Raw genomic sequence first — 21,144 nt, forward strand, 5'->3', positions numbered from 1 at the left:
GAAAAATAGAATTATTTTATTCATTTACATGCACAGCAATAGAATGTTTGATGCTTTGAATTTGCATGCTTAGGACAGTATAATTGCATACATGTTAACTTAGCATTCTTTTGAAGCATAGCCTCTTAACAATAAAATCGTGTGTTTTAGCATTTGATTTCAGTCTTTTTCCTTACTGGTAATCAAGCTTCTTTTGAATCCATAGAAGTCTAGTTTGAAAAACCTTAGTGGTCTATCGCGTGACAATGAGCACACTAACCCCGAGTTGATAAAGTAAAGTTGGTAACCCCACGAGTTGCAGCATAATACTGGTGCTCATCAAAGAGGTCACACACCATTTCAACCATACCTTAGTCAAATATGGTGTTATTTATGTAGCAACATTTGACACAAAGCCAATGACTGCATGCTTCCATATACCCTAAAGAATCCTAAATAGATGATGGAAGCAAATCAAAGCAGAACAACTCTGAATCAAAAGGAAATGCAAACAGGAGAAGGCAACCCAATAAAGTGTATAAGAGGAAGAAAACAAAGCATCCCATTACTTCAATAATATAATGAATTCATCATGGTTTCAAAGGAAGCTACTCTAAGAAGAAAGGAAATCATTTAGTCAGTATTGAAAGAGAAGCATCATCCCATGGGGAGTGGTAACATAATAACGAAAAACTGGCTGCATTATGCATTTTATAGTAGCTTTGGTTGGGATGTTGGCATTAAAAATCAAATTTGGTTTGCAAATTATCTTCTAACTTCAAAGGCCATAAAGGAGAAACCCCAAACAATTGTTCCTTGAAAATAATAGAAAATGACTTTGCTCTCAATTTCAACAAATATGCACACAATAAGGAAAGTAGCTCAGAAGTGGGAAGATGAAGGAAACAAAAAAAAATATACAAATAGAGGCAACAATTAAATCAATATCAATAATAAATCCATAAGGAGAGTGGAAATATCATGAGGACAAACTTATTGTATTATACATTTTAGAGCTGCTTTGATTGGAAAAATGAAAATAAAAGAGCAAGTTTTGTTCTCTTGTAACTTCAAGGGCCACTCGAAAGATAAAAATATGGTTCAAGATTCTACTCTGTCTGCATCTTTTTCTTCTGTGATTGTGGTATTTGTGGAGAAGAATAGCCAGCATATAGTTCAATGGGCATTGGATAACTTAGTTTTTGAGGGAGATGAATTGATGTTGATCCATGTGAGGCATCCCATTGTTGCCATCCCAACTCCCGTGAGAGGAATTCCAATTACATAGTTCAACAACGATGTTGTGACTGCTTATATGGAAAACATTGCATTAGAAACTTGTAATATGCTATTGCCCTTTCAGCATATGTGTAACAATCACAAACCATTATGCTAGACGATCATGATGTATCAAAGTGTATTAAAGGCAGAGGTGGTGTGAAGTATCCAACATTTCATGAGAAAAGGGGCACTGAAATAATGCCATGGAATCAGTGAGAGAATGTCAGATGAAAAGAATGGATAGAATCCAAAGGGACGGAGTATATTCGAATGGCAAACAGAACGTTTCAATGCGTTAATTACAGTTACGGTAAACCTGCAATCCATATATTATTGGCAGGGTGCATTAATTGTGTATCGGCAAGCGTTTAGAAACCTGTAGCAAAAGTTAATAATTTGTTGGCGACATGCATTATTTTTTAGGAAAAACAATTACTCAACATACGTTATAGATGGACATAGATGATAATTCCAAATGAAAAAAAAACTTGAATACCTTGTCAAAATGAAACGTTACTTGAAAGATAAACGGAAATGATTTTCATTATAGAGATTAAGACACGTTGAATTGTGTTGTGGGAACAGTGTAGTTTACAAGGCAATGCGAAATGTTTATATGGTGATACATTACAAAGCTCAACATTTAAATCGTGAAGCACAAGGTGAGATGTGTGTTGGAAATTTCTGGTAATTTCAAACAAATATTGAACAGAGGAAATACTCTGCTTCTGCCAGAGGATCTTTTGCACAGGGAAGCTAAAAAAAATATTTCTGAGCAAAGCAAAGTTTCTCAACCAAAATAAACTTGTATTAATTTATAAACTGTCTGGTACAATTTTCTTCCTCTCACTCAGAGGGATTCACCAAGAACTTTCACCAAAACAAAATAATCTCTCTCTCTCTTTTACAAATGATTTTCACACTGCTGTGTAAAATCTTCATTCACATTTTACTGCTGTAAAAAAGGCTTTTACATTTACTGTTGTAGAATAAGAAATTCTTACATAAGTTTACTGCTGTAAAACAATTTCATTATACGCTCATGCGTATTACAAAACCCTCCAACAAAACAAAATTACATACCCACTTCTTGTTTCACACTGCTGTGCATTTTCAATTTGCTTTCCCTAAAAAATTCACACTGCTCTGTGTAAATTTCATATGCCGTGAACAACAAAAATGACTTACATTTGTTTTGTGCTGCTGCACATTACATTTTCTTTTCAAAATTTCCCCTATTCTTCATTCGCTGCCGCGAGCCCTTTTCATTTCATTCATTACATATTACATTACACATACGAATGAGCACACACAAAAAACATATATCAAAAACCATACCAAAAACCAAAAGGATTTAATAAGGCATTGACTTGCCCATACCTCCGTGGTTTTTAAAAACTATTAAAATTAAAAATTTTACCAAACATTCTACGGACTACGTTAAATTACATTAATTGATTTACTGACAACGTCGGCGGTCAAACCAAAAACGTTCATGCAAGTTGAAGAAGATCCTGGTCCGTTGACTTGATCAGACGCAATTCGCAAGCTCAAGTCACACAACTCAAACGAAGTTTAATGTCTGGGGAATTGGTGGTTTCAGAGTTGTACACTAGACGCGTGGCAGCAACAGATTGTGTCGGAGACCTCCTTACGGATACCGCTTTTGCGTGAGGGCGGTGCGAAATGAAACAATGGTTTTGCTGGAACTGTTTGCCGCGCAGGGGAAATTACAACTTCAACACTCCCCTTTAATTTCAGCTGCTCGGCATTCAGTCATACCCAAACACTTCCTCAAAAATTCAAAGCTTTTCTGGTCCAATGGCTTTGTCAAAATGTCTGCAACTTGTTCCTGAGTCCTGCAATGTTGTAGAACAATTTCTCCATTGCTCACCAATTCTCTGATGTAGTGAAACCTTGTGTCGATGTGTTTCGTTCTCTTATGAAACACCGAATTCTTGGATAATGCAATAGCTGAGCTATTGTCACAAAAAGTCACAGTTGCTTTTGCCTGCTCTTGGCCTAAGCTCCTCAACATCCTTCTCATCCAAACTATTTGACATGCTGCTGCTGTAGCTACCACATATTCAGCCTCTGCTGTAGATAATGCTACAATGGACTGCTTCTTAGAAGCCCATGAAATGGCTCCTGAACCCATGTGAAAAACATAACCGGAAGTGCTTTTCCGATCATCTACACTTCCAGCCCAATCACTATCAGTGTGTCCAACCAAATTTGAACATTCTGAGATTGTATATAAAATGCCAAACCTTTTAGTACCTTTAACATACCTCAGAATTCTTTTTGCTGTCTGCCAATGTGCTTCCTTTGGCCTCTCCATGAATCTGGAAATTAAACTAACAGCAAACATTATGTCAGGCCTAGTTGCAGTCAAATACATTAGGCTGCCAACTATACTCTTGTACAAACTAGGATCAAAGTCCTTTCTGCTGTCCTCTTTACTGAGTTTTAATCCCATTATTGTGGGAGTGATTGCTGCCTTGCACTCTTGCATATTAAATCTGCCTAACACTTCATTTACATATTTTCCCTATGAGATAAAAATCCCATTTTCATTTTGATCTACTTCTATTCCTAAGAAGTATCTCAGCAAACCCATGTCAGTCATTTCAAATTTCTCTTTCATGACTGATTTGAAGTTTTCAATGAGGTAGTCATCATTACCTGTAAAAATAACATCATCAACATATAACACAACAATTAACAATTTACCATCATTTTATTTGATGTAGACGGTGGGTTCTCCCTCACATTTTTCGAATCCATTTTCCAGTAGATAGGAATCTATCCTACTATACCATGCTCTTGGCGCTTGCTTCAGCCCATAAAGAACTTTCTTCAATTTGCACACTTTGTGTTCCTGGCCTTTCTTTTCATAACCTAGAGGTTGTTCAATATAAACATCTTCCATTAACACTCCATTTAGGAATGCTGACTTCACGTCCATTTGGTAAACTTTCCATTTGTTTTGAACTGCTATGGATAGCACTGCTCTCACGGTTTCCATTCTTGCAACCGGTGCGAAAATTTCCTCATAATCTCTTCCATACTGCTGCTTGTATCCTTTGACAACAAGTCTTGCCTTGTGCCTTTCTATCTTGCCTTCAACATTACTCTTGGTCTTATAAACCCATTTGACTCCAATGACTTCTTTACCTTTTGGTAGCTCAACCAAATCCCATGTCTTGTTTCTCTCTATGGCATTAATCTCCTCATCCATAGCTTCTATCCATTTCTTATCCTTAATTGCATCTTCGAAATGAATAGGATCATCAACATGACAATACAAAGCAAACAAGGAATTCATACCTTCATCATAAATGTCACTTAAATTTCTGAATTTCTTACCTCTTTCATTTGGTGTGCAAGTGCTTGAAGATGCACTTGAATTTCCTCCTTGTGGTGTGCTTGGAGAAGCACTTTCATTTATCCTCAAGGGTGTTCCTTGTTGTCCTTGTGTTGGCACTGCTGTTTGGGGATGTATTTCAGCCACCTCCTCATCATCTTCATCATGAGATAAACAGTTTTTAACATTCACTATTTTCTCTATGCTTCCATCCCAAGCTTCCTCCTCAATGAACTGAACGTCTCTACTCACAAAGAATTTCTTGGTTGATGGGATATACAACCTGTAAGCTTTGGATTCCTCACTGTATCCAATGAAAATACATTTCTCCCCTTTGATGTCCAACTTCCTCCTTAGCTGATCTGGAATGTGTGCATAAGCCACACATCCAAAAACTTTCAAGTGGGTGACTCCTTGCTTTTTCCCACTCCATGCTTCTTCCAGCACTTTGTTCATCACAGCTTTTGTAGGACACCTATTCAAAATGTAAACTGCACAATGTACAGCTTCAGCCCAATAATCATTTGGCAAGTGCTTTGCCTTCAACATGCTCCTCGCCATATCCATGATGGTCCTGTTCTTCCTTTCAGCAACTCCATTTTGCTGTGGGGTGTACCTAGCTGTAAATTGCTTATGAATTCCATTTTCTCTACAAAAGCGTAGGAATTCCTTGGAGATATACTCACCTCCTCTGTCAGTTCTTAGAACTTTGATATGCAGCCCGCTTTGGTTTTCCACAAGTGCTTTGAAATTTCGAAATTTTTCAAACACTTCGCTTTTGTTCTTAAGGAAATAAGCCCAAGTCTTTCTGGTGAAATCATCAATGAATGTTAGAAAATATTGGCTGCCTGCTAGTAATGGAGTTTGCATTGTTCCACATAAATCTGAGTGGACAATCTCTAAGGGTGCCTTTGCCCTTATGTTTTTCCCTAATGGAAAACTTTCTCTGTGTTGTTTTCCCAAAATAAAACCTTCACAAAGGCTGTCCGGTTTCTCTATCAATGGTAATCCTCTTACCATTCCTTTTCTGCTCAACAAGTTAAGACCTCCAAAGTTGAGATGTCCAAATCTCAAGTGCCACAACCAATTTTCATCCTTTGGTACACTTTGGAAAGCCTCTTAGGTAACTGCTGCAATTACTTCTTTGTTTTTAAAATCTGCCCTTATTCTGAGAGGGAACATCCTGTTCCTTGTCATCTTTAATTCAAAAATGCATCTTTTGCTGGGTGCTCTATCCATGATGGCGCATACATCATTCTCAAAGAAAACATTGTACCCCTTCTGAACAAGTTGTCCAATACTCAAGAGGTTACATCTCATTCCAGGGACATAGTAGACATCTGCTATGGTTTTCTTCTCACCTTTCTTTGTAAATATTTTTACTTCTCCTTTTCCCATAACATAAATTTTGCTATCAGTCCCAAGTGTGACTTCTGATTTCACATTTTTATCTAAGGCAGAAAACAGGGCTAAGTTTCCTATCATATGGTTGCTGCAACCTGAGTCTAAAAACCATATGTCTTCACTGTTTGTTTCAGCCATGTTACAAGCTAACAACACATTATCTTGACTGATGTTTTCTCTAGTGACATTTGCATTTGGTCTATTACTCATATCATGCTACTTCTTCCTACATTCATTTGCCTAATGCCCATATTTTTTACAATAATAACATTGGACATTGGATTTTTCATACCTTTGTCCTTGAGCATGATGTTGTCCTCTTTGTTGGTTGTTGCCTTGGCCTTGGTTCCGATTTGGATCGCTGCCTCTTCCTTGAGCATTTGCTAGGTTGTTCCTTCCACCTCTGTTTTGGTTTATGCCTCTTCCTCTCTTGTTTCATCTGCCTTGACCTCTTCCCCTTCCAAAGGACATCTGGGTCTTGAAGGCTTGCTCTAGAGATGAGTTTTCATTTCTGCTCAACCTCTGCTTATGTGTTATCAGTGATGCATGAAGTTCATCAACTGAAAATTTTGAGAGATCCTTTGTCTCTTCTATGGTGGTGACAATCACATCAAACTTTGAGGGTAGGACCCTCAATATTTTCTCCACAATCCTCCTTTCTTCAAGAGTTTCTCATGAGTCCTTATCTGTGTGACCAGACCAATCACATGTGTGAAGAATGAGTCAATATTGTCTGACTCTTTCATGTTCAGATTCTCAAAATCTTTCCTCAGCAACTGTAGTTTTGCTGTCTTCACTTTCTCCATGCCTTGATAGGCTGTCTTGAGGGTTTGCCATGCTTCTTTGGATGTCTTAGCTGCTGCTATCCTTGGAAACACAACAAAAAAACACGGGCTTTTGAATCCTTCTTCCTATTACTCTTCAATAGATCCTTCTCTGCCTGAGTTAATCTATTAAACCGATTTTCATCTGCTGGTTCTTCAAAACCATCCTCAACAAGTTCCCATAGATCTTGTGAGACAAACAGGGCTCTCATGGTTATTGCCCAATAATCATAGTTTTTCCCATTAAACTGTGGGAGCTGAGTATTAAACATGCCCATGCTAATGCTTGTGCTAGCCATTCCTTGCATTCTCAGCTATGCTTCTAAATCCTTGACTGTATATTAAAAAAAACTGACTGTTTCTTCAGCAGTAACACAAAAACTGGTCTGAGAAATACCTGGATCCTTTTGCCTGAGACTTCACTTTGCTGGAGAGGATTTACTGCTGCAACAAAAGGAACCTTCCTTCAGCTTCTTTACACCTTCAAAGAGCCTGGATCTGCTCTGATACCATGTTGGAAATTTCTGGTAATTTCAAACAAATATTGAACAGAGGAAATACTCTGTTTCTGCCACAGGATCTTTTGCACAGGGAAGCTAAAAAAAATATTTCTGAGCAAAGCAAAGTTTCTCAACCAAAATAAACTTGTATTAATTTATAAACTGTCTGGTACAATTTTCTTCCTCTCACTCAGAGGGATTCACCAAGAACTTTCACCAAAACAAAATAGTTTGTGTCTCTTTTACAAATGATTTTCACACTGCTGTGTAAAATCTTCATTCACATTTTACTGCTGTAAAAAATGCTTTTACATTTACTGCTGTAGAATAAGAAATTCTTACATAAGTTTACTGCTGTAAAACAATTTCATTATACGCATGATTACAAAACCCTCCAACAAAACAAAATTACATACCCACTTCTTGTTTCGCACTAGTGTGCATTTTCAATTTGCTTTTCCTCAAAAATTCACTCTGTGTAAATTTCATATGCCGTGAACAACAAAAATGACTTAGATTTGTTTTGTGCTGGTGAACATTACATTTTCTTTTCAAAATTTCCCTTATTCTTCATTCGCTACCGCAAGCCCATTTCATTTCATTCATTACATATTACATTACTCATACGAATGAGCACACAAAAAAACATATATCAAAAACCATACCAAAAAGAAAAAGGATTTAATAAGGCATTGACTTGCCCATACCTCCGTGGTTTTTAAAAACTATTAAAATTAAAATTTTTATTAACATTCTACGGACTACGTTAAATTACATTAATTGATTTACTGACAACATCGGCGGTCAAACCAAAAATGTACCTTCATGCAAGTTGAAGAAGATCCTGGTTCGGTGAATTGATCGGACCCAATTTGCAAGCTCAAGTCGCATGACTCAAACGAAGTTTAATGTCTGGGGAATTGGTGGTTTCGGAGTTGTACACTGACGCGTGGCAACTCCTTACGGATATAGCTTTTGAGTGAGGGCGGTGCGAAATGAAACAATGGTTTTGCTGGAACTATTTGCCCTGCCGGGGAAATTACAACTTCAACAATGTGGAAAATGTAACAACAGCCTCAAATGCTCTGAGGAGAGCTATCAACCTTCTCGCTCCATCAAATACCGCTCTTCGTCATCTAGTTTCCTAATCGGTACATTCAACAAGATGCAAGAAAATGGAAGAACACGGTGAGCATTCAGAGCATATTATATTCATGCATAGCACATGTATAACCTAGACAGGATGAAGCATCAAAAGTAGAAGATGGGTGTAGTTTTGTGGACTTGTTTTAATATTGGTGTTGGTGTTCCAATATTTATAGTGGTATTCCAGCAAAAGAAAATAACTTCTGGTTGATTATGGTCATTCTGCCTACCCGCCCGTCATAGAGATCGATCTAGAACATGTAGTGACTCTATCTCTTCTCATCCTCCAAATCCATCATACAGTTGTCAAGAAGAAGACGAAGATTCCTGCCTGCCGCTAAGATGGATTAGAACCGAGCCAAAAAAGAACAATAGTTATTGTGAATGTTAGTTCAACAATAGGACAATAAATGGATAGATAAGCTCACATACCCCAGGGAGAAAGAAGTGGAAAACACGTCATGCAGGTTCGAATCGTTCGATTTGTTAGTGGCGGTAAAGCTGGTACACTGAAAGAGGAAGGAATGGCACCTATCTTGCTGTGTTCTTTCCCAATCTTGCTCTTAGTGCTCCTTGCTCGGATGCGGAGTCTGCTGGGTGGTAAACTTCACAGGAGTCATCCAAGATTTTTTATGCCAATAATGCAGCAAGGAACAAATGAATGCATGTTACATGCTCAGCATATTACATGGTTCATCATTTCTGCTCCAACTTATATCTCACGTATTTTGTCCAACTTTTATGTCACATATATCATGCCCAGCATATTACATGCTTCAGCAGTATTTCTCCAACGTATATTACTCCAGTGTTGTGCTTCAACCTATACAACTCCAGCCATTATCATTTCAACGTTGAGTTATTACTGCCCATATATCAATGTATATCGTTATTGCTGCCCATATATCATGTCATCAACATTTATTGCTACTCAAATTATATGCTCCAAATAGTGGTGTCACCCGGACCATATTTCGCCCAGACAGTATTCAACGCATTCAAATATAAGAAGAAAAAAATAGCGCTAAATATAAGTAGGCAGTGTTGAATATTTGAAGTATGCAACATTATTATGGTGGAGCATTAATTTGAAGCATTTAAAGCAGATTCTTCAAGCTAAGAACTATCATTTATATCTTGTGGATGAACGAATTATGTCATAATCTCAACCATCCATGTATCCTACCAAAGAAGTATTGTAATATTATAAGGTTTGTGTCATATTATGGCTTACGTTAATACGTGTCGAAATGCAGCGAATATGTCATCGATTTCGCAAATGCCTGTGTCGAAGACATGATATTTTATGTGCCATCAGTATGCATTGATATACTACTTAGAGGCATATTGATATGTATATATTTTGACATTATCATTATAAAGTGCATATGGTTAATGTTTTAAAACTATGATTATATTTACTATGCTCATATCAATGTATACAAAAATATATATTTAGAAGTACAATGCATTGAGAAGCAATGGCCAACCAGTGATAGGAGGCGCTGGCGTGTGGCTTACCATGGACACCTCTTCGTTGTAGGCACTAAGGGCATCCTGAAGAGGCTGTGAGGTCTATTCCAAGGAAAACTATTTTTTTTCTGTATTTTCTCATCGTTGATAAAAAAAGCAATGATAAAATTGTTGATTGGTCTTGCGGTGTGCGTTAAGCTGAGTGTCATGGCTACACATCCACCACTGAATTTCATTGTATACAGAGATATACGCACAGTCAAGTTTCCACCATATATGCCAATCTATGTAAATGGAGGAGCGTTGAGTCGGTATTAGGGTTTTGTGCCCCAGGTTCATTATAGTTTCTCAGTTCATGCGTCTCACTCGACCAGCACGCATATGTTGTTGCACCCGTCCATTACCCTCCTGTCATGAATAAAATGTGAACAGAATTTAAAATGAAGGAGATGTAGGTCACAGGTGAGCCTTGCATCTGGAGACTACACTCAGACATCACTCTCGTACACTCTATTATTCATGATTACATCATTTAATTACAACACTAGGAATTGGGAAGTTGCAACCAAACCTCTAAACTCTAATAACTAATCTTAAACTAGGGAGATAAGTTACAACTATGTAACCATTTTCTCCATTAATACAAAATAATATAATTATTTTCAACTCCCCCCTTAATGGAGAAAGGGTTGTACTCGACTCCTAGTATCCTTCTAAACAATTCAAACTTCACACGTGCAAGAAGCTTTGTAAAAATATCAGCCATATTGTCACAAGTTTTACAATATTCAACAGTAATTTCTTTTGACTGTATCTTCTCTCTGACAAAATGGAACTTAGTGTCTATATGTTTGGTGTTTTTGTAAAACATTGGATTGTATGCCAATTTAATGGTGCTCTGGTTGTCGCTTTTGATGGAAGTGGAATTCTTCTGTTCTTTTCTTGCATCATTGAGAAGCCTTCTCAACCTTCACACGTTGCTGCACACAATGCTTGATACTCAGCTTCACACGAAGACAAAGCTATAGTACTCTGCTTCTTGCTGCTCCATGCTATGACCTCGGATCCTATGCTAATGCGTAACCTGTGATGGACCTTCGATCATCCAAGTTACCTTCCCAGTCTGAACCTGAAAAACCTGCTAGAATAACATCAGATATGTGAGTGTATAAAATGCCATAGTTAACAGTACCACAAAGATACCTCAACACACTTTTCGCTGCTACCGAAAGACTTTCAAGTGGTTTTGACATGAATTGGCTCAACACACTAACAGAGTATGCTAAGTCATGTCTCGTTGTTGTAAGATATATCAAGCTACCAACCAGTTGTCTGTACATTGTAGCATCAACCTCTTTAGTGCCATCGTCAATGCTCAACTTCAGATTCTGCTGCAAAGGTGTCGCTTCTGCACTGATCCATACCAAACTTTTCTATCAGATTTCTAGCATACTTCCCTTGGGTAAGAAAAGTTTGCCCAGTATCTCTGCATACTTCTAATCTCAGACAGTAATGAAGTCTTCCAAGATCTTTCATCTCAAAAACTTGTGCCATAAGCCTTTTGATTCCTCTGATTAAATCATCTGCATCTCCTGTTATAATCATGTCATCTACATACAAAAAAATAAGAATAATCTGCCCCTGCTTATTGTACTTGGTATACAAATTTGGGTCATTCAAACTTCTATGAAAGCCATACTCTAAAAAGAAAGAATCAACCTTTTCGTACCAAGACCTGGGTGCTTGCTTTAAGCCATATAAAGCCTTTTTCAATCTGCAAACAAGATGTTCCTGCCCCTGCTTTACAAACCCTTCTGGCTGTACTAAGTAAATTTCCTCTTTTAACTCACCATTTAAAAATGCAGATTTGACATCAAGCTGGTGTAGCTCCCAATTATATTTAGTAGCTAAAGTAATAAGCATTCTGATTGTATTTAACTTTGCTACAGGTGCAAAAGTGTCATCAAAATCTATACCTTCCTGCTGTGAATATCCTTTTGCAACCAGCCTAGCTTTTAATTTCTCTATACTTCCATCTGCATTCATGTTTGGTTTAAACAGCCATTTACATCCTATGGGTGTTTTATTCTTAGGCAGTTCAACTAAATCCCAAGTGTCATTTCTAAGAATTGATTCCATATCTTCATTCATTGCAGCTCTCCACTCCTTAAATTAACTAGCTTCTTTATAATTAGTGGGCTCTACAATGTTCAAAACATTTGACATCAAAGCATAGTCTCTCAATTTTAATGGTTTTTGAGTCTTCCTACCAGATCTCCTTGGTAGGGGACTTACCTCGAATGTGTTTTCTTCATCTCTAAATGGGCTTGCTTTATCACCTTCTTCCTGTTCTTCTTTTTTCTCTTCTTTCTGCTCCTGCTCTCTTTCATCCTCGCTATTTTCATCCATCAACAATGGAATGTGCCAATAATCACCAATGTCATCTTTCCCTTCCTGTACCTGTTCATGAAACACTACATCCCTGCTTGCAAATATCTTATGAGTCTCAGGATTGAACAATTTATATGCTTTAAATTCTGTGCCATAACCAACAAAGATGCATTTCACAGCTTTAGGATCTAATTTCTTCCTATCAGCTTTGGGTATATGGGAAAATTCTTTTGATCCAAATACTCTTAGATGATTTACTACTGGTTTGAATCCATATAGAGCTTCAAAAGGAGTTTTGAAGCTAAGATAACTGGTAGGACTTCTATTCTTCGAATATACAACAGTATTAATAGATTTTGCCCAAAAACTATTAGATAGATCCTTACCTTGTAACATGCTCCTTGCGCACTCCACTAAGGTTCTATTTTTGCATTCTGCAACTCCATTCTGTTGTGGTGTGTGTGGCACTGTAAACTGCTGAACAATCCCATGAGATTTGCAGAATTTCATGAATTCCCCTAGCTTGTATTCTCCCCCTTGATCGGATCGGAGAATTTTTATACTCTTACCAAATTGTTTTTCCACCAAGGTTTTAAATTCTCTGAAGCACTGGAAAGTTTGACTTTTCTTACTGAGAAAATAAACCCATGAGTATCTAGTGCAATCATTAGTAAATAGCAAAAAAATAATACGCTCCACCTAGCGACCTTGTCTGCATAGGTCCGCATATATCCGTGTGCACTAGTTCTAAAATATATGTTTCCTTCCTCCTATCATGCACAGGAAACTGTTCTCTATGCATTTTACCTAAGGCACATCCATCACAATTTAATTGAATATTACGAAAGATAGGGAGCCTCTCAACCATACCTTTTCTTTGCAATAACATGAGGTCCTGCAAATTCAAGTGACCGAATCTCTGATGCCAGAGTTGTTCGGCTGTCGATCCTCCTGCAACCATGGCTTGCTTTGATATACTCTTCACATCTAGTCTATATAGGCTTCCAACACGCACGCCTATTGCAACTATTTCTTCCCTGCAATCCTTTATCACACAACGAGTCTTGAAGAACTCGACTTGCATATCTTGATCAGTTATCATGGATACAGATATCAGATTTTTCTTAATTCCAGGTACATATAAAACATTTTGAAGATGACTAATTTTTCCATTTGGTAACTTGATTGGAATAACCCCATAACCTTTAATCTCATATCCACTATTATCTCCTAAATAGATTCTTGATCCGTATGTACTTTCTTCAAGACTATCAAAAAAATTCATTTTTACCTGTCATGTGAGAGGATGCTCCGGAATCAACATACCATATATCGTCCTCATCAGATGCTGAAAGGGCATGATCAACTATGAACAGTCGAAATTCATGACTGAAATCTTTATCTTCTCCAACATCTTCTTCAATAAAGTATCCTCTGTGCTTTGCCCGCTTCCTCTTTGCATCATCAACCTGTTTCTTAAAGCATACATTCTGCACATGGCCCTTCTTTCCACAATAATAACATTTCTTTACAGAATTATTTGCAATCATACCTTTATGTGGACTCTTCTGCGATGTTCCTTCTTTCTGTTGTGATTGCTGTTGTGGCTGCTTCCCTCTGAATGATCGTTGTTTCGCCATCAGTGCAAGATCATCACTCTAGGGGTTCAAGTTCTGCCGCCGCTCTTCCTCTTGCAGCAAGATCCCTGTCAGATCATCAAATGTGGGTACTTTCTCCCTTGCTGCCAATCCAGTGATGAACATTTGAAATTCATCTCGCATCTCGTTCAGTGTGATTGAGACAAGATCAGAGTCAGAAACTGCCTCTCTGATGTTCCCCAATGCATCTTTCACATCTTTGGTTCGCGCAACAAATGTAGCAGTAGTCTCATTTTCATTCATCCTCATCGAAAATAGCTTGCTTTTAAGTGCCATAACTTGGCTTGTGTTCTGGGTCTGATAAAAAATTTTAATGGCCGTCAAAATCTCCGCAGACGTTTTACAATCTCTGATGTGCGGAATAACGTTGTCCTTCACAGACGTTTTCAGCAAAACTTTCACCTTGTTCTCTCACTTATCCCAGTCTTGCTCCTGCGTCCCCGCATTCACCCTCTGCTCATCACCTGTAACTATGGACCAAGCGTTCGCACCTTCAAGCAAGGTCTGGATCTTAAACTTCCAGTTCGTGAAGTTAGATCCATCGAGTTTTCCAGACTCGTGGAGGTAAGATTCCATCATATTACTCATTCTGATCAGGTCTACAAAAAATGAATCTACCCAACAACAAGAAAAAATCGATACCTTTTAAATCGATCTGTCACCGATCTGCTGATCTCGTGATCTACTCATTGATTCAGATCCGACAATATCTGACAACTCAGTAAGATTAATTCCACTCCGATGAGAAAATTCGTCGTTTTTCAATACAGCCAAAAAATCGATCTGATCAAAACTGATCCGATCTGCCTCTCCCGGATAGATCTGCAACTTCTCCGATTTGCACCTTCACAAATCGCCAAACGAAGATGAGGCTTCCCATAGATCTCCTTGAAGGTGGATTGGCGTGTTCTTGAGCGAGAAAACCGCGCCCGAATAAAAGCGGTTAGAGTAAAATTTCCTAGCGCGAGAGATCCAGGATATTCCGCACCAATCGGGTAATTTGTTGCTCTGGCGCGATTAATATACGAACAGACGTGCCAAAAGCCCTTCCTGGCACCGCTGTCAGCTCGAAAAGCGCGCCAATTCCCTTCTACTCAAAGAAAAAAAAACATCTGAGTCCGAGCCAGGTGTTCTGCAGTCCACCTGCTCAATTGAGCACAAAGCTCTTGTGTACACGTGGCCACAGAGGCATCTCAAACCACACAGGCAATTTTGCCACAAGGCAAGCTAGCCACAAAGGCACTTCAGTCACAAGAGGTGATACAAGATCAGGCTCATGCAATCTGAGCTCTGATACCAAGATAAAATGTGAACAGAATTGAAAATGAAGGAGATGTAGCTCACAGGTGAGGCCTGCACCTGGAGACTACACTCAGAACAGAGAGATCACTCTCGTACACTCTATTATTCATGAATGAAAGATTACATCATTTAAGTACAACACTAGGAATTAGGAAGTCGCAACCAAACCCCTAAACTCTAGGAACTAATCCTAAACTAGGGAGATACGTTACAACTATGTAACCATTTTCTCTATTAATACAAAATAATATAATTATTTTCAACTTCATGATTGTTGTGCCAGAGGCTAAAGTCATTGTCATGGGGATGTTATAAACTAAGACTCAGATAGTTGGTTTAGCCACAATGTCTTCTTCCCTTACAATGCAAATGAATATATTTCTAATGAATTTAACTTAGCCAATGTATATATTTTTGTTGATCTGCTTATTTACGTCTGATCAAGTCAATTATGGGGATGTTTGTGCTCGTTCTTCAGCAAGCTAGTTGTTCATCCTACAATTGTATCGACTTCCACACAAATTGTCGTGAAATATGTGGACACTGAATGAGTATTTGAATTAGTTGGAAAGAGTATTAAACAGTTTTAGGAGGGAGCTAATGACTACACTGTAGTCAACTCCCAGTCGAGTACCCTACGGCATGTTATTATTCAAATTGGCTAGTATTGTATGTGAACATATCACTCGAGAGTGAAACGAAATTGTACAGGATACACATATATTGATGATACATATGGAAATGAATTGATATATATCATTGATTGATTGAGGAAATATGGAGGTCATATAATATCAATGTATGTTAGGTTACAATGGGCTTTGGAGGAAGACTTGGAAGTTAGAAGGATGTTGGCCCTGATTGTAAGCCCAGATGATCTGAGATCTACTCAGGACTCCATAGCCATTAAGTTCAAATATGATTTTTTGAGAATAGATGATACAATGGAACAATGGAACAATTACAGAAGGGACTCCTTGCAGCCACTGAGTTTACCCCCATGACCATTGTGAGACACAATGGTACCCTCTGGAGCTTAGACAACAGACGTCTATGGGTATTCAGGAGAACTCGAGTCTAACAAGTTACCGTGAACATTGTAAGTTCTAGTTACTCAGAGAGGTCTCGAATGTTTTTCATGAATTTAGATGTGCAATTGGAGCGAGACTATTGCAGCCCTCGCGATTACCCTTGCATGAGAGGAAGAGTGAGAAGTAGCATATTAAATATTGTTAGGCCCCCACTACTATTTCACCACCTTCCCCTTATAAATATTTCTTGGGTCATGAATCTACGAGTAGCTCTTCCTCCTAGAACACTTGTCATCCTATTCATGTTCATTCTTCTCCTTCAGTGGTTTCATGGCCATCTCAGGGCATATCTCGGCCTGGTTCGTCTAATACAGGCAGTCATGCTCGGGATTCAAATTATGCAACCAATGACAATTCTCAAGTGTCGATTCTTGATATCTTCAAGAAGGTCATGGACTATTTCAAGCGAATTTAGATATAAATTGTGCTGCAAGTATGCGCACCATCACATTTCCTTTTGCAATTATTCAAAATGTATGCAGGGTATTGCAGAAAAACTTTCTAGGGGTGTTTTTGACTCATGTGACTATCTATGTAATATATTTATCTATAGACTGGGTTTGAAGTATTGTAATTATAAAAAAATTATGAAGGGTTCAAAAAAAAAATTACAATGGGCTTTGCAAAGAGTGGTCTGGCATTCCTTCAGACTCTGCATTCTCCCTAACATTCCAACGTCCATCGGGTCGACCCCCCCGGGGATTTCTTTCTCAAACTGTTGATAGTGAGAACTTATTTCTGCAAGTGATGTGGATTTGATAGCTTGTGAAGCATGTGGTGGTCACCTCAGCTTGTTTACTCCTCCTACATGGACACAATGACAAGTTGAGAGTGCAGTTGCTATATTTAGCATGAATCTAGATGGTGGGAACAAGGCTCTTTGTCCATGGAAGGGTAATGAATGTGAGGAATATTTAGCACATTTTCCGCCAACACCTTCCCTTGCTCTGGTTGAAAGTTACAGGGATTGTTAGATGTACTCCTTCAGTTGCCAACTCTACCACTTGTCTGTAGTTATGCCATTGAGTAAATGAAGAGATCCCGAACTCCTCAGATAGACCGACTTCTTGCTCAACCTCCTCCATTACCAAGTGCATCGCTATCTCGAAATAGTGGAAAGATTTATGGAATTGATATTATTGATGATGACTTTGCAACCACTGGTAATAATTTATATTATTAGGGTTAAAGGCTTATTAGCTTGTGTGGATGGGAACTAAGGTTTCTTCCCTATGTTGTTGATTTTGAGGATTGTTGTACTCAGACTGTTGAAGATGCATGTCCTAGATAATCATCTCCATGTCTGGTCGATGTTCACAGTCCCAGTGTTCATATGTCATCAAAACATGGAGTGAATGAAGCCATAGAACCATCACAGAACAAATCGATTGGTGTTCAGTGAAAGCCTAAGCCAGCCTCAGTGGTTCTTGACTAGAAGTTTCCAGAAGGATGTCGCAGACGAAAGGGTATTGGATTTGAGTCTCACAATAGCAGGGGGACTTCCACCAACAAAGCAAAGTATTAAAACACAGAACAATCCAGAAAACACATAGAGCACAGATGTTGACAAAGAAGGAATTTACACTGCAAGGTCATCAAAACGTACAAGAATGGAAGCCAACTCTGAAGTTTCCAAGGGAATTTCTCATGTTGGTCAAGGAAAGACATCTAAAAGATTCAGTGATGGAGAATACAATACTAGAAACAAGCGTAGGTGGAATGGGCTTGCTTTTGGTGAAAGACGTGTTCAGGAACTTTCCAGTAGTGAATTTCATGGGTTTTCTTCTGTGAATGCAGTTGATACATGCTACCATGATAGGATGGAAAATTCTACCGAGAGTGTGGATAATGTACATCAAGTTTCATGCAAGAGTGATGAAGGCATTGAAGAGGGTACTGGAACAAACATTGCAACTATCAGCACGGGTAGAATACGTGTTATTACTGTTAGTGTGTGGATGAATGGTTGTCCAGAAGTAAGTGGGACTCAAACTGATGGTCATGGTGACATTGGTGGGAATGATGTTTCTGTAAATAGAGTAGAAAGTAGAGCAGGTGAATCTGAAGTTTTGGTAGAAACTGGAAGAAGTGGATGAGGTGAGGTGAGTTCCATGGGAGAAAAGACAGGTTGTGTTAGTATTTGTGAGGAGAGTCAGCATGCTTTACTGGTTAATAATTCCGTTGTGGATTTTACCTCAAGAAAAGACTCTATAGTAGAGTTCAGAGTTGGTGGTGAGAGATCTGAAGTGTATCAACCTAGTGAAGTACATGAAAAACAAGAGAAATTTGATGCCATGATCACTGATCTCCATACCACTGCATTAGAGAGAGATGTGATTATCATGCCAGCACTAGTAAGGCTAATAAGAATTATAATGCCATTACCTTAGGATCGGGGCTTTAATTGATGGTTTGAAGGCAAAACAATGCCTTAAACTTGGCTCAAATGAACCTCCTCCTCTTGACTTATCAAGCCTATTCCAAAGATATATCACTACAAATTTGAATTTGAATCTCGATGGCAATCATTCACTAGTATTCACAAGGACTGCTGGAAGTTATTTTGGCATTCATTAAGGTGAGTTTTGGCATATTCCTTGTCCTAAAACCAGCGGGGTAATTTCTTTGAGGTTCATTTACAGTATTTTAAGGCTTAATGCAATGATGACAGTTACAATGAGGACTCTTTTATACACCACAAGACATTTGTAAGCCCCTTGCCATTGATGTCAAAGGGGAGGCAATCCAAGAAATGAAGACACTTCTTAGGACAAAAGGGGGAGGATCAGTGTTTATCCATCAATGACAAAGGGGGAGATTATTAGCATTATTTTCATTGATGGAAAAAGTGCAATAGAGGTAAAGGAGTAGCATCAAGGAGCAATAAAGGAGAAGAAAGGACCAGCTTGCACAAGGAGCAGCACAAGAGCACCAAGCAAGGGAGTAGCACAAATGAGTTGTGATATGCTTGGATAATGTTGAAGAATTTGTTGTATGTGAAATTGTTGATTGAGTTGAATTGTTGTGATGCGAAGACAAGACTCCAAGGCAAAGGTTAAGATGTTGCAAATATTTTTGTGATGCATTAATGATAAATATTGATATTTTATGTTGGCATTAGGTTTCATTTAATGATTACATGTGGTTGAAATTAATATTGGATGGATTATTTATTTTTGTGTTCTAATAAACAAGGTATGAAGAGCTTGGAAAGGAAATGAGTGGAAGGCAAAGAGTCAAACCTATTCACTTCATATTCCTATGTGTCATACAAGCAGCGACAAACTATCTTTATAAAATATGTGATTTTGGAATGCATTGAGAAGGTTAGAGAATGGGATAATGTGAGAGAGATGATAGAACTATTATGCATTTGTTACCCGACACGTATGGAGCTGATGTGATGCAGATTTGAAGGCAGAAATGAAGAGGGAGACATGTAGAATTTATGACTAGGTAAACCAACACATTGTTGTTTCTTGTTTGCATCAGGGGATGGTAGTTTCCTTTCAAGTTGTGGCTTCATAAATATACAGTTGGATTTGGTTGAGGTAGGAGCCTCATGTGGGTTGTAGCCTACAGAAAACATATGGGAGTTGGAGCTTCCTTGCATGTTTCAGCTTGTAGAAAAATGAGGTAGCAGCCTCCTGTAGGTTGGAGCCTACAAAAAATTAGATGTAATATGGAATAGGAGCTTTTCTTTACATCACAACAATAATAAAAATAGTGGTTTTCTCCCTTTATGGGTTTCCACATATATCTGGTGTCAATATGTGTCATTATTATGTGTTGATATGATGTTTTGGTTTGCTTATTAATTGTTGTTCACATATTTAATCTGTCGGTCATCATTTGTTAAGTTTCTCATGTAATGGTTTAGTTAATGAGATTAATGAATTTAATTTTAATTTCCACAAATATACTAAATTGATTCACCCCAGTCTCAGTTTAGTCAAGTTTTCATCACCAAACTAAAAATTAATACTACTTTGACTAGAAGATGGAGTAATGGTAGGATCTTAGGTGGAGGAGATGAAGAAGAACCCCCTCCCACATTCACCCTAGAAAGGTCACATATTGTTCAATCATCTAAGTTTAAAGGTTCAAAATAAGCACTGAACATGGAGGAAATCATTGATATTGAAGTTGATAGTACCATTACAACCTTATTGGGCTACAGCATGCACAGACAAATCCCAAAGAATAATATAAGAAATTGCTAAAGACACAACCAGATCTAAAGATCACCCTATCACTTTGCAAAATGAAAATTATGAAATAAGTAACAAAAAAATAAGAATTAAAAAGGTGAGGATTTAGAATAGAAAGGTTATCGGCTAGACTAAGATGGATTTTACTAGATTCTTAAAATTACATCAAACCACGAGATAGCCATTATCACATTTAGTCATTGAGTGAGAGGAAAAAGAAAAATTCAAAAACAAGAATAAAATAGATAGAAAAAGATCTTAATATGGTCCCTTTATTTATTACCCTTCTTGTCATACAAGCACGAGTAGCAACAATATCCACCTCCAGGACACCTCACAAGATCAAAAAAGCGGCCCACGTCGTCAATGGAGTCAAATCTTAGATTGTTAATAATATTAGTAAAAGACTGTGAATTGTCAAAAATATATGGGAAATAGCCTTCCATATTAAGGAATCTAGCACAAAGAATGTCTTCCTCTATTAACTATCTCAAAGGAGACCTTGAGCACAATCATC

The 21,144-nt window shown here is 38.0% G+C and overlaps 3 pseudogenes; all 3 read left to right on the plus strand.

The window, feature by feature from the left end:
• The first annotated feature begins 16,173 nt into the window (after nucleotides 1-16,173).
• LOC149175222 (uncharacterized) lies at nucleotides 16,174-16,831 on the plus strand (annotated as a pseudogene).
• Nucleotides 16,832-16,888: 57 nt separating this feature from the next.
• LOC149175223 (uncharacterized) lies at nucleotides 16,889-17,851 on the plus strand (annotated as a pseudogene).
• A 4-nt stretch (nucleotides 17,852-17,855) lies between these two features.
• LOC149175224 (uncharacterized) lies at nucleotides 17,856-18,820 on the plus strand (annotated as a pseudogene).
• The last annotated feature ends 2,324 nt before the right edge of the window (nucleotides 18,821-21,144 follow it).

Source organism: Pinus tabuliformis, chromosome 4_1 (genome assembly GCF_031772625.1).
Source record: "Pinus tabuliformis cultivar Carrire ecotype Pingquan chromosome 4_1, CPIR1, whole genome shotgun sequence".
Classification (NCBI taxonomy): domain Eukaryota; kingdom Viridiplantae; phylum Streptophyta; class Pinopsida; order Pinales; family Pinaceae; genus Pinus; species Pinus tabuliformis.